Source organism: Lycorma delicatula, chromosome 4, assembly GCF_047948215.1.
Source record: "Lycorma delicatula isolate Av1 chromosome 4, ASM4794821v1, whole genome shotgun sequence".
Taxonomy (NCBI): domain Eukaryota; kingdom Metazoa; phylum Arthropoda; class Insecta; order Hemiptera; family Fulgoridae; genus Lycorma; species Lycorma delicatula.
The window spans coordinates 50,586,312-50,599,691 of NC_134458.1; the positions used below are offsets into that span (position 1 = coordinate 50,586,312).

At 30.4% G+C, this 13,380-nt stretch overlaps 1 protein-coding gene across 3 annotated transcripts in view; it reads left to right on the forward strand.

The window, feature by feature from the left end:
• Window positions 1-6,385, forward strand: part of coro (protein coronin) — a 95,318-nt gene extending 88,933 nt beyond the window's left edge. Inside the window, exons 10-11 of one of the 3 annotated variants that reach the window (XR_012756096.1) lie at window positions 1,180-1,290; window positions 1,452-6,385. The gene's annotated coding sequence lies outside the window, so the exon portion shown is untranslated. The remainder of the gene's footprint in view (window positions 1-1,179; window positions 1,291-1,451) is intronic. The other 2 variants (XR_012756097.1, XM_075362933.1) reach the window with 2 other exon arrangements.
• The last annotated feature ends 6,995 nt before the right edge of the window (window positions 6,386-13,380 follow it).

Consider the following 13,380-nt stretch of genomic DNA (forward strand, 5'->3'; position numbering starts at 1 on the left):
GGAGTTGGTTTAAGGACGCCGTCTTGTGAGGTTGTGTTAGTTGTCAGTTCAGATGCTGTATTGACACAGAGTGGACCGCGTGGTTGCGCACAAACGAGTCTCTCCCGCTAAATAAAAAATACTTTTTTTAATACTAAATATTAACTAATAATATCTTTTTTTCATTAATGAAATTAAATAATAATTATAATAAATAAATAAAAATAATATTCGGTTAGAAGTTAAATATAATTTGTAAATTAACGGACTGCTTCTAGAAGGAGAGTGTCATGGAGGGAGCCATGTGCAACGGCTCTCTCACGCTAAATAAAGAATCATTTTTTATTGCTAAATATTAAATAATAATCCCTCTCTTTTGTTAATAAAATTACTAAATAATAATGAGTAAATAAAAATAATGTACGCTTAGAAATTAAAGTAAACAGTCTGTAAATTAATTGACAACGAACTACTTCTAGCGGAAGAGAGTCGTGGAGGGAGCCGTGTGCAGCCGCCCGGCGCACCGCCATTGGTCCTCTTTGCGCCAATAGCAGCTAAAATAAAACTGTGAACACATACAACAAACAAACAAACCCACGCACCATCGTTTTTCATAGAAAGTTATTATTATACGATATCTGTTACATTATGTAAAATTTGATTTATTCTTTTTTCTTATTGTTACTTTATTACTGTATTACTTTTATAATAACATATTAAAATTAACAAATACATGAAATAAAAGCGAACTACAATTTATTAATTGTATACATTAAAAGCATCTGTACCAATCTTTATGAAACTAACTCTGGCAAAATTTCTGAAACATAAAACATCATTTGATGAAAGATTTGGTCAGTAAATCAGAAGTAGAAGTGTTCCAAAAACTTTTTAAAGTTTATGTTTTATTATTGTATCACTGCTCATTGACAGCAGAAACCACGTGATTTTTCTCAAATTTTTTTTTTAACTGACGAAAATGAAGCATACAATTTTTTTCTCTCTGGCAGCTTAATCAACAAAATCGTTCTGAACTGTGTAATGTGTGTAATATTTGTAACTCACAGACTAGATGTTTCATTTGAAACTGAGTAAAGATTTTTTCCATTGCCAAATAATAGCTTATAATTTTGAATTACATTATGTTTTCCTAAATCTAGTGATGTTATACTTGCATTCCAAATTTCTAATTTGTTTTAGATTTAATGAATTTCTTCTGATTTCTATTGAACAGACATAGATGGAAGGACAGAAAGATCGACAGATTAATGTTATCATAAGGATTGTAACAAAATGAATTAAAAATTAATGGTAAATTTCTGCATTAATATTTCTACACAAACTATTTATCTTGATAATGCTCTCTAAAATAAGAAATAGCATTGTTATAAATTTTTCTTAGCTAATATTTTATTTCTGTGTTGAATTGTAATGTATTTCTAGTAAATGTTTTTAATTTCTTTTTTTTTCAGATTAGCTAAGATTATTAGTGGTGTTCTCCAAATCTGTTGAATGTATCCAAAGAAATTAAAACTATTTTTGTACAGATGTAATGGCTTTATAAAAAGAAATATATAAACAGATATAGGTATTTTTAATACATACTATGTAATTATGTATTTTTATATAATTTTGAGTTATGAATCTATTTTTTAGTTATTGTATTTATCCTATACTAAGTAATTAGGACAATAACTATTAAAGTTGTAAGCATTTTAATATCTTCCAAAAATTAATTAAAATTAAGCTGATATTAAGTACTTTAATTACTCTTGCATTTTTAAAAAAATATGTTTTATTTTTTTATGTAAAAAAATGTTTTAATAAGCTTTTTTAATGTGTTACTTGTGATAGTTATATTAATGTTATTGATTTTTTTTGTGTTTCTTCTTTTCATACTTTAATAATAATTATTTTTCTAATTAAGGTACATAAAATATTTTCATTTTGGTGCTGTGAAAAAATTGAAAAGTGGCTCTTTTTGTTATTAAATAAGAATTTAAAATTATCATTAAATGTGAATGTTATTTTTTTTATAAATCCTGTAATTGATATTATTATCACAAGAACATTTTCATTCCTAGTTTTATAGTAAATATTTTTAATTTTTTTTTTTATTATTTATAACATGTTTAAAAATCACATTTCACTGAATTTACAATTGACTGCATAATTTATGTTTTAGTCAAAGTTCTATGAAAATTAAATGTTATTACTTTGTAATGAATACAACAGTCAACTGGTTCCAAATAATAGTAAATTCTGTCGCCGTTTTGGAAATTAATATTGTTATTTGCAGAACTGAACTACAAAATAAGCATTAAGAATTGCTCATCTTGTTTTCAATTTCATTTTTAATATGTTAGGATGCTTTGTACTCTGTTTGTTAAGCTGAATTTTACATATAAAGCAGCACAAGAAGGTAACATATTTTATAGAATAAGAAACATTATTGGATGTTGTGATGATAATCCATTGGTGTCTAAACATTTCATTTTAGAAAAATAGTTCATTTTAAGTACTTTGTTGACGATGAACAGTGGCAGTCCCCAAGTGAGTCGGTTACCACCTTCTTCCTTTCCATATATTTTATTCCATCTTCCTTGAGCAAGTGCCAAGGGAGTTGGGTCAGTGGCGCTGATTCTATCTGTGATGTCGTGCTGACTAAATGAGCCTATGTACCTGCAGAATCATCCAAGTATTCTTTTCCTGTCCAGGGGTTGTACAAAAGCCAAACTAGAGCTGCAGTGCCTATTAGGTAAAGCCAGGCTTCCTTTCCCTTTTCCCAATCTAATTATCAGTCAACAATTTTGTGCTTGAAAATAAGAATTTTTTTTTTACCAATCCATCAGGGCATGTAATGGACCAGTCCACATACATATAAAAAAAAAATATATATATATATTTTTTTTTCTAATGGTGATACCATATTTTGTTATTAGATATTCAAATGTGTATAACTTAATAAAATCTATCTTCAGAGTAACATATTTATCTCAAACAGATTTTTTAAAATATTCACAGCCAATTCATTGTTTACTTTTAAACAGTTTATTCTTTCAGTATATTATACCTACTTTCATTTCCATTGAAAATTCATTAATAGCAAACAGTTTTTCATAGATATCATCAATTCGTGAACGGTTACAGGAATAGTAAGAGAAGGAAGATGTACTCCACTAATGACTTCTTTCTGGATAAAGCAGATTTTGCTGCTCATGGACTACTGCTAGTACCAATGTTTTAGCAGTGTTTAGTGCTTTGTTGATACAGTCAACAAAGTTTTAGTAACTTCATTCTATTTATTTATTTACAATAAATACTTCCAAATTCTGCCTGCACAATTTCAATAGTTTTTTGCTTCCTCTACTATTTAATTTTTGTGGCTGGTTAAAAGTATATTGAGAATTATAATTTGTTGTAACAAAAGCAACAATCTGTGGAAAAGATCAAGTATGTCTATGTAATAATAATATGCTTTGAGTGATCCAAAGTTTTGAGAGATGATAATAATTATGCAGATAATCAGTAATTTTGTATTGTTTTATTAGGAAATTACATAATTTTTTTATCTTAAAACAAATATAAAATGTTTGTTTTTTCCTTCAGAACACATTTTATAACGGTGAACTTGTATTATTGTTAATGTAGAACTATAATAACCCTACAAAGTTGTATGAATGTCATGTTGCTTTGTATAACTTCTTACCATAAACTTCTTAAACAAAACTGAAGCATGTAGGGGCTTTTATATCATTTAATTTAATTTTATTTTTTTACTATGAAATTCATTTTTTAGGAAAAAATTATTTTAGATAAAGGATTGTAGAACATTTTTCAGCATGATGACCTGATTAATTTGTTACTAAATCTCCCTCTTGTTGAACTTATTTTTTATAAATTCTCATCCTACATGTTCTGTTATTCAAAAATTGTTTTTGTTTATTCTATGCATATCAAGTTCTGTACTTTGTGATCATAAAACTTACGTTATTTACCCTCTGAATTATCCAAACATTCATTGTGTATGAATTATTTCTGTAATATTCTATTTTCACACTACCACCCCAAGTAAATGAGTCTCAGGAATACTTTCCAAGGATGTCTTTTCATTGATTCTTTGTTTTGATTCCATAAGTTAGTTCTACTTTACATTTGAGGTACTTACTGCCTTTGCCAAGTATATCGGTTTCTTTGTAGACATAGATTTTGCAAAGAACTAACTTCTGGTTCTAGTTTTGCAATATATTAACTACATTAATTACTATTTCTCAATGAGCACTTGAAAAAACAATCTATAAATATTTTGACTATGAAATCGTTTTCTTCACATTTCTAAAATTGATTTTCATTTTTCAGTCACTGCATCTACTTCACTTCTTTTATCCTGGTGGTACCATAGGCAAGGGTTGCTTTGATAATATATTAATGTTATTTCAAATTAAATGTGAATGCTAGTCTGATTGTTTCAATTTTACAGTTATAATTGTCCCTTTTTAGATACCATCATTCCTAATTAAACTTTTCATTGTACAAAATTGGTTTCAACAATTTGTTTACATGGAGTTGAATTTATGATGTTAACTAACTCCTACTATTTATTTGACTTCTGTATTGGAGAGTTGTGTAATAACTGCTGGAGCGATGGTATTTAATCGATTTAATTCTGTTTTAGTTACATCACAATTTGTATAGTAAAGATTATCTTAATGTAATTAATTGTTGAGAAAAACTATTGTCTTTATCCACTTAAAATATATTTTTAGAAGAACAGATATATTTCATTTTAGTAGTAATTTTTTATTTATTTATCATTATTGTTATTATTATTAAAGATATATGATATTCAAATATTGTACTATTAAAACAATATTTTTAATAATTATTTTGGTATTGACATTACATTTTATAATTATTTTCATTGCATTGCATCATTTAGTGAAACTTAATACTAGTTATTCACCATTTTAAAAGTTTCATTTCATGAATTTTGCCGTTGTAATCTAAATATTTATATACCATTAAAGATTTCTTTACATTTTGTTAAATTTTTATTTTATAAATTAATTTTATGTTTTAGTATTAATGTAATTATAGTTTCATTAAATATGATAGAAATGTTTAAGAAAGTTGAAAATTTGTATAAATTTGTTATAGGTGTTCAATGTACAAATTATGATCATTAATTTGTGTTTAAATTAATAGACTGTATTTTTAAAATGTGTATTTATAGATACTAATACATGTATTGATTTTTTTGTTTTTACATTTTGATGGAAAATTAATCTTGTAATATGAATGATACTAATGCATTTTTAGTTTTTGTGTCACTAGTCAATTTTCATTTTTAATTGTTGGTAACTGTAATCGGAGGTGCTTGATTTTAGTTTTTTGATTGAGCAATAAGAAATTATTTTGTTTGTCCAGAGTAAGTGCAATTGCATTGTAATCATGTACTAAGAACTTTTTTATTTTGCTTTGACTACATTTTCTGCTGTCTTAAGTCACTGATGACTGGTGATAAAAGTTGAATGAGTTTTACTTCAGGTATTAAAAAAATATTGGGTAAAGAGATTGGCACTAAAAAAAATTGTAATCATTGCTTTTTGTTTTGACAAATTAATTGCAATCATGAATTGTTTGATTTTTCAATATTTTAAAATAATTTAATTTTTGTACAGAGCCCTTAAGGTTACCATTAGTGTAATTTAATTTAACAAATCGCAATTGAAATTAAGTTATATGTGCTCACACAAACACATTCGTATAAAAATACTGATTAACTTTTATTTTTTTAAATACATAATTTTTTTTGTTAGAATGTAATAAATATTTATATAAAAATGAATTACTATTAATTTTTCTAATTTTGTATCATTCTGTGAGTTTCATAAATGCTATTTCTAAAGTGTTATTCAATTTTAAAAATTCTAATAACATATAAAGTGTATAACTGTAATTGTGTTCTGATTAAAAGAAATATACTTACATATATTTCTTATAATTATACCTAGTAAGTATTTAAGTATATTTTTTTGTAATTTGTAATTTGTACTTAACATATTTTATTTCTTACTTTTAAATAAAAGAATTAGATTTATTTTGAAATTTTAACTTATTTTGCTTAATTATTAATACAAATAGAATAAAAGCAAATTTTTCATTTTAACTTGTTTTTAAGTAGGAAGCATTTATAAAAATTAAATTATCAGATAATAATAATATATTAATTTTATTGCATTGTTAACATTTTAAATATAGTGATTAAAAGAGTGCCTTTCATGTTAACTTCAGTTGTTATTAAAATTAAGTTTGTAATGTGTTGTCAGTCAATACTGTTTAAATTTATTTATAGTTATTAACATTTTAAATAAATATGTAAACTGTTTTACAGCAATTCATCTGACTCATTGAATTCTTCTTTTTCTTTTTTCCCCCACATTCTCTGCTCACTTATCAAAATTAAGAAAAATGAACGATTTTAATTAACTATTAAACTGTGTATACCTTTCTTTCAGTAACAATATGTCAGATATTATTCTGTTTTGTGTGTGTTATTTTGGGAAAAGAATAAAACTTTCTGCTTTTTTGAAATAGTGGCCTTGTAGAAAAAAATTCCCTAAATTAGATAACTAATCAGTTGAAAGGGAGATGCAGTCCCATGACCCTGTCCGTTTTCTTACATGCCTCTATCGTATGTGTCCCGAAACATATCCTGGCAACAAGCCATACGCTCAAATATTTTATGTCCGGTTTAGACAGGATGCGTTGACCTTCCAAGGTAATTATCAATTCAATTCACAGTTACTACGACTACCTCGGTTTTTTTAGGTGCTAGTTGAAGCCCATCTACTTGCATCCAGTCGCTGATACTGCTATAGGCAGTATGTATTTTCTCCTTCGCCTCTCTCTTGGTGGCTGCTTCTACCACCACAACGAGGTCATCAGCGTAGCCAACAAGAGATACACCTGCAGGAAGCGGGAGGCGGAAGTTCCCGTCATAGGCAAGGTTCCAGAGGGTCGTCCACGGATCGAACTCCTCTATCCAGGGCACTTCTTCAGCTTCACAGGTTAATATGCGTCCGGTCAGGTATGAGATTACAATTCTGATTATATATTCAGGTACTCCATGCATGTGTAACGATTGTACAATAGCCGCATGGGTAATGCTGTTAAAAGCGTTTCTGACGTCTGCGAAGACTAGCACGCACATCCTACCGGTGGACTGGCCACCGTCATTCCGTATTACTTTGTGTGTCGTCTCGCAGACGAGAGATATCACATCAATGGCAGACCTGCCCTTCCGGAAGCCAAATTGACTCGAAGAGAGTCCGCCCGAGTCTTCGACAGCCTCAACTAATCTGTGTTGGAGCATGCGTTCCAGTATTTTTGCCACTGCATCCAGCGTAGCTAGCGGCCTGTAAGAGGTGGGTGGTCAGGGTCTTTTCCGGGCTTGTTGACGAGAACTAGTCTTTGCGTAGTCCACCTGTCCGGAAAGTCTCCTTCTGCCAGGTATGCATTCTAAACTTCCAGAAATGCATCACGATCAGCCTGTGCTGCCGTCTTGACCATTAGATTTGGCAGTAGGTCCGGGCCGGGAGACTTGTCTGCTGGCATGCGTGCCGCAGCAGCTGCCAGCTCTTCTTTGGTGAAAAAGGAAAACTCGTCATAGACCTGTTAGCTGTTTGCGCTGTCGGCCATCTTGTTGAAACCAACCGCGATTGATTTCCTCTTCTTTTAATTGATTAATGAAGTTTGTTAAAACAGCGCAATAACGATCACTATTAACTATATTTTCAAAAAAATTGGACCCAGACTCCAATTTTCGCTTTGAGTAAAGACTTTGCGTAATTTATGGAGGTTAGTTGTCGACCACAATCGTGGATTTTGTGAAATAATATACCCTCACAGATGAAACCACGCTTCATTTGTAAAAAACGCAGTATTGAGGATGCCTACGGAATTCGGTCAATAAAACGTTTAAACCATAAATAATTTAATCTTTTGTCATGATCTATAGGTTTGAGTTCTTGAACATCTTTACTTTTTAGGGGAAAGGTTTGTTATTATCTTACAGCTTTATGTGCGGTCAAGTCCGATATCTTGCTGTTGTGCTAACTTACGCATTGACTTTGATGGACTTCTTTCAGCCATAACTTTCAAAATATCAAGCTGCTTCTGTTGGTTTAGTGCTCTTTCAATTCCATCAACGTCTTCAACAGATTCTGTTACCCGAAGTTTTTCGGTAAGAGTTCAAACTAACTGCATTGCAGTGAGGAACAGGAATACTTGAAACTTTTCAGAAAACTTGTGCTTCGCTAAATCAGTATATCTTTTACCTTTATGAAACGCATTCAACGAAAAAAAAATGCGTTCCTTTACTGAAAGAGCCATTCTGATATACGAAACGAAATACCTTCAATCATAAGTCAACAACTGATGTCTTGGTTCATTACTGAGCAACGCTCAACGAACCCACAGCGAAACCAACCTAACGGCGAAAGAATGCAGAATGCATAGTGACTTTCCGAACGCAGTGTAGCAGATAAAAAAGAAGTTATTTTATATCTCTCTCTCATTCGCGTAAATTTCGTATGATGAAAACAAAAGCTTGCTTACACGAGGCTGACAGTCACTGTGCAAGGCATTATATTATTCTTTTTGCGTAACTTAGGGTCATTCAGAGACCGATTATTCTGCAGTACAGTGCGTTTAACTATTTTCATAAATAGGAAAGATTCTTTTCACAATTAAAATTTCGTTTCATTTTGTTTAATTTCAGACAATAATTTCTTTAAAAATATTTAGCGTACTTATAAATAATTTTTACTGTATACAGAACAAAACGAATAATTTATACTTGTATTAATAGATTATTATTATACTCCCTCCATCAAGTGAGTCACAAAATTAATGACCACTAATACGATTAAAGGTTATCAAAATATTTCATTTCAGTTATATTTATATACACTTGTAATGGGTATTATTATTGTTGATGATGTTTATAAACATAACTGATTTAGTTCAATTCTTGGTGTGTACCAATACGTGTGATGTAGTTATTTCCTTCTGTAATGCGTTGCGAGTTATTTAATATTTTGTGTGTATTAATCGATTCGTATGTTTTTTGGGTTGTGAATCTTTTTTGACAATGGTAGAATTGAAATCATTTTATGACCTATAGGTATTACATATTTACGTATTTTATTTATTAAATTTTTTTTTTATTTCGGTGGGTGGATGGTGGCCGGATAGTGGTTGGTAGGTGGTGGGTGGACGGCTAATGAACGGTGGGTAAATAGATGGTGGGTGGTTGGTAGGCGGTATATAGGCGGAGGGTGGAAGCCCTGAACAAATTTAAGATGATGTTTATTGTACGCGTTGTTTATGATGAGAATGAAATGCTCGTAGTCAGGCAAGTGAAATAGTTAATAATGTAGACGATTTTGTGAACAAAGAAGCTATAAAGCTTCAAGGAACATTAGAAGATTACAAACATTTAATACGCATTCAAAAATGTGAAGAAAGAACCGCTGCAGCCGCAGCTTATGGGAGTTCAAAAACTCCAAAAAGTAGGATCTTCTTAAATTTAAATCAAAGCGTGCTCATTCAGCACACCAAAAAAAGTATAAACAACGTTCAAAACCAGTTAGTGGATAAGACAGTTTTGATCAAGACATTGTAAGACGAATGGGTTTCACGCAAAACATAATGAACTGTCTACATTAAATAAATTACACAAAGAACTTCAAAAGAGTCTTCAGTTTAAAGGTTCTAGAACTACACTAGCAGCTATCCTGAAACAGTTAGGCTTTGTGGTGTAAAACTGATAATAATAGGAAACTTCTGATTGCAAAAAAGACATCCGGTGTAAGAGGATTGAGTATTTAAGAAAAATGACTGACTGCAGAAAAGAAAATTCTTTGATTGTTTATTTGGGTGAATTGAATATTTTAAACATCCCATTCGACGACAAAATCGTGGTCGGACGACCGTGGTGCAAGAGTAAAAGTGGCGATTAGTAAAGGTAATTGGTTAATTAAAATCCACACTTGAGGAGAAATGGGGTTCATTCTGAATCGTGATGTTAACTAGAAAAACGAGTTCAAAAAGCGATGACTATTATGAAAGCGTCAACAATAATTTTATGAAGTGGGCATCTAAAAAATTAACTCCTGGTTTTCTCCCCCAGTTAGTGGTTGTTACCCATACCACAATTCACTTCTAGAGAAACCACTAAATTAAAAAAAAAACAGGAAAAGTGGCTGATTAATTGGTTAGAAAAGAACAATATTCTGTTTAATAAACAATGTTAAAACCATAATTTTATGACATAATTAAATCACATAGAAATTCAAAAATAAACTACCACTTTGATGAACTATTAAAAAAACACAGACATTATATTCTGCGACTACCATCCTGATTTAAATCCGATCAAGATGGTACGGTCAGCTCTGAGAAGATATGTTGGTAGTAATAACACATTTTTAATGTCGGATATTAAAAAATTAGTTGAGGAAAAATTAAATACCATATTGCAATCATAAATATTACTATTTTCATCCCTCCGAACTGCATTTAAATATTTTCGTTGAATGACAAAATTTTCTTATCGATGTAAGACCTGGTGAGAACTTAATCATTAGACAACCTTAAATGCCTGCTATTTCTACATGAAAATGTATTTAAACAAATTAAAACTGTCTGGAAGTTAATTGATCACCCATTATTTTATTTAATTAAATACTGCATAATGAGGTCTAGTCTTTATTTCTATATCTTGTCTTATTTTTTTAGGTATATTTCATAAGAAAGCTACCTATTATAATGGGTACCATGATTCGACTTCCGGAAAATCTTATTTGCAAAGAAAACACGTGTACTTAGTATAGCCAAATTGCATGCCTATCAAAATAGCTATAATTCTTAAATCACACATATGTTCCAGCTATGTTTTTTATAATTTATTTTTTTAAGAACATCTTTCATCATATGGTATGTCTCTTTCAAATTAATACCATAAGTGATTGCTATCGAAGTGATTGGATATTGCATAAGTGATTGAATATTTGTTACCTTTGTGTAGTAGAACCACTTTTAAACTATACTTGGACGAATCTACGAAAAGGTGCCAGTCCTCAGGTTTGAACTTGTCCTACATAAGCAACATAAGCTCATCAATATTTGTGCAATAAACCAAATTATTCTCATCAATAAAGTACTGAGAAAGTTCTCTTTGTCAGCTTCGAAAGCCCAAAATGTTTGTATTTTATTAAAGTAAATTCCAACCTTTCACTCTTGATCCTAACAGTTCAGCTTGATTTTTTGATAAATTTAATCCCTAACCAAGTCATTTAATTCACCTTGTGATATAAGATGTGGCTTATTGGAGGATAAATCCAAATCATTGTTGTCTTCTTTAGTACTGCCTGATTCTTCATTGCTGCTTTCAAAACATACATTCACAGGTGGCTCAAGAACTGGAATAATTTCACTGTGAGGTACAGGCCTCATTGTAGATTGCAATGAAGGATATTTTAGAATATTTAGATTTTTTAGAAATTCCAGACACACTTGTTAAACAAAAGTAACAATTGGTTACATGATCCTTTAGTTCATGCCAAATCATAGGTACACCAAATGGCAAAGCCTTCCGTGTACCTTTCAGCCATCCTCTTAAACATACTGAACAATTAGTGTATATGAGGAGCCCACGTCTTATCCTGATCACCAATTTTACACTGAAACTACAAATGATATGCTTTTTTACTTAAAGGTGTAATGTTTTTTCTATTTAATTTTATGGTAAACTCACTACGTACATAACAAAAGGCATCCACATCACTTACACAATTTCGAGGCATTATGACACTGCACTGTTAACAAACTTAAGATAGCAATAAGACTGAACAAAATTAATTCATTCCTAAATCTACTGCTTAATACAAACAACACAGCTGTGTTTTCAGCTGCATGTTTTGACCTGCAAGACATGATTAATCTTGTTCAAGAAGGCTCACTCTTCAATGTTAGATGTGATGTCATAATATGTGAATGGGATATGATTTAATTCTTTGTCTAGTATTGTTCATTTATAGCTTAAAAATTATGTTAACAAGGTTAAACAATAAAAAATGAGCTAACAAAATACAATATAGGAGCTTAAGATGCTAACTATACCTTGAAAAATGAAAAAAATCCTTTAATTAAAATTAAAAAATTTTAAAATGGTGGATTATAGAAAAATTCTCAGTTCATATTAGTTTTTAGCATCAAAAAACAAATAAAATCATGTATCGCATGTTAGGAAACAAAAATTATGTTTATTAGTGTAATTAGTTCAATCCGATGCCGACAGCATTGTCTCTAATCGTACTGTCATCAAACTCTATAAAGACCATTTGTGGGAGCTCGTCGGGCTCAACCTGGTTTCGGCTTAACACAGGCTACTCGATTTTTCTGAGTATATCAGTTAACTTTTGTTCTCGTTCGATTCCATAGTGATTTTGTATTACATTAGCAAATACCCCGCTTGTTTTTGAAAATCGGAAGATCGGTTGCGTAGATATAATAACATTCCCAAATAACCGTGATCTGTTATATCGAGAGTGGAGATGAGAATGTAAAAGATAGCCTTCAACCAACTGACAAATACTCCGTTTCAATTTTGAAAATTGGATGATTGTTTGCAGAGTTATTTAAAAGAACCCCATTGCATTTCCCAAAACAGCGCCCCAGGGGCACTTCGTTTGTTACCACTTAATGGTGATCATTGGTCTCGCCTCGTACGAGGTGCTCGCATCACCTCACCATTCTAACCTCACAAGCAGTTCCCACGGGAAGCCCATTATTATTAAACAGAAAATTTTTTAATTTATTTAATATATTTTATTGTATTTAACGTAAATTTAATTCTATTATTTTTGTAATATTATTCATTTGATTGATCATTTAATTCAAACTCAGCTAACAGTGATAGATGCTCACAGTTTCCAGTTCATTAAAGTCTGTGATTCACAAACTATTACATAATACACATTATTACATATGTATATATATATATATATATATATATATATATATATATATATAAATGTAATAGTGGAGATTTGGCAGTTTAAGCCCTTATATATATGAGGTGTGTTTGTATAGGTGAGGTGTGTGTACATACACGAGGTGTGTTCAAAAAGTAACGAGAATTTTTGTTTTTGAAAAAATTTTATTTATTCGTCTACATTAATGTTATCCTCTTCTGGAACTCGATCTTTGGAATAGTGTTTATTTTTTTCAGCTGTTCGCTTTTAATCTCATCTATGCTTGTAAAACGACGGCCCTTTAAGCTTATCTTTATTTTTGGGAATAGAAAAAAGTCACACAGGGCCATGTCTGGCAAAT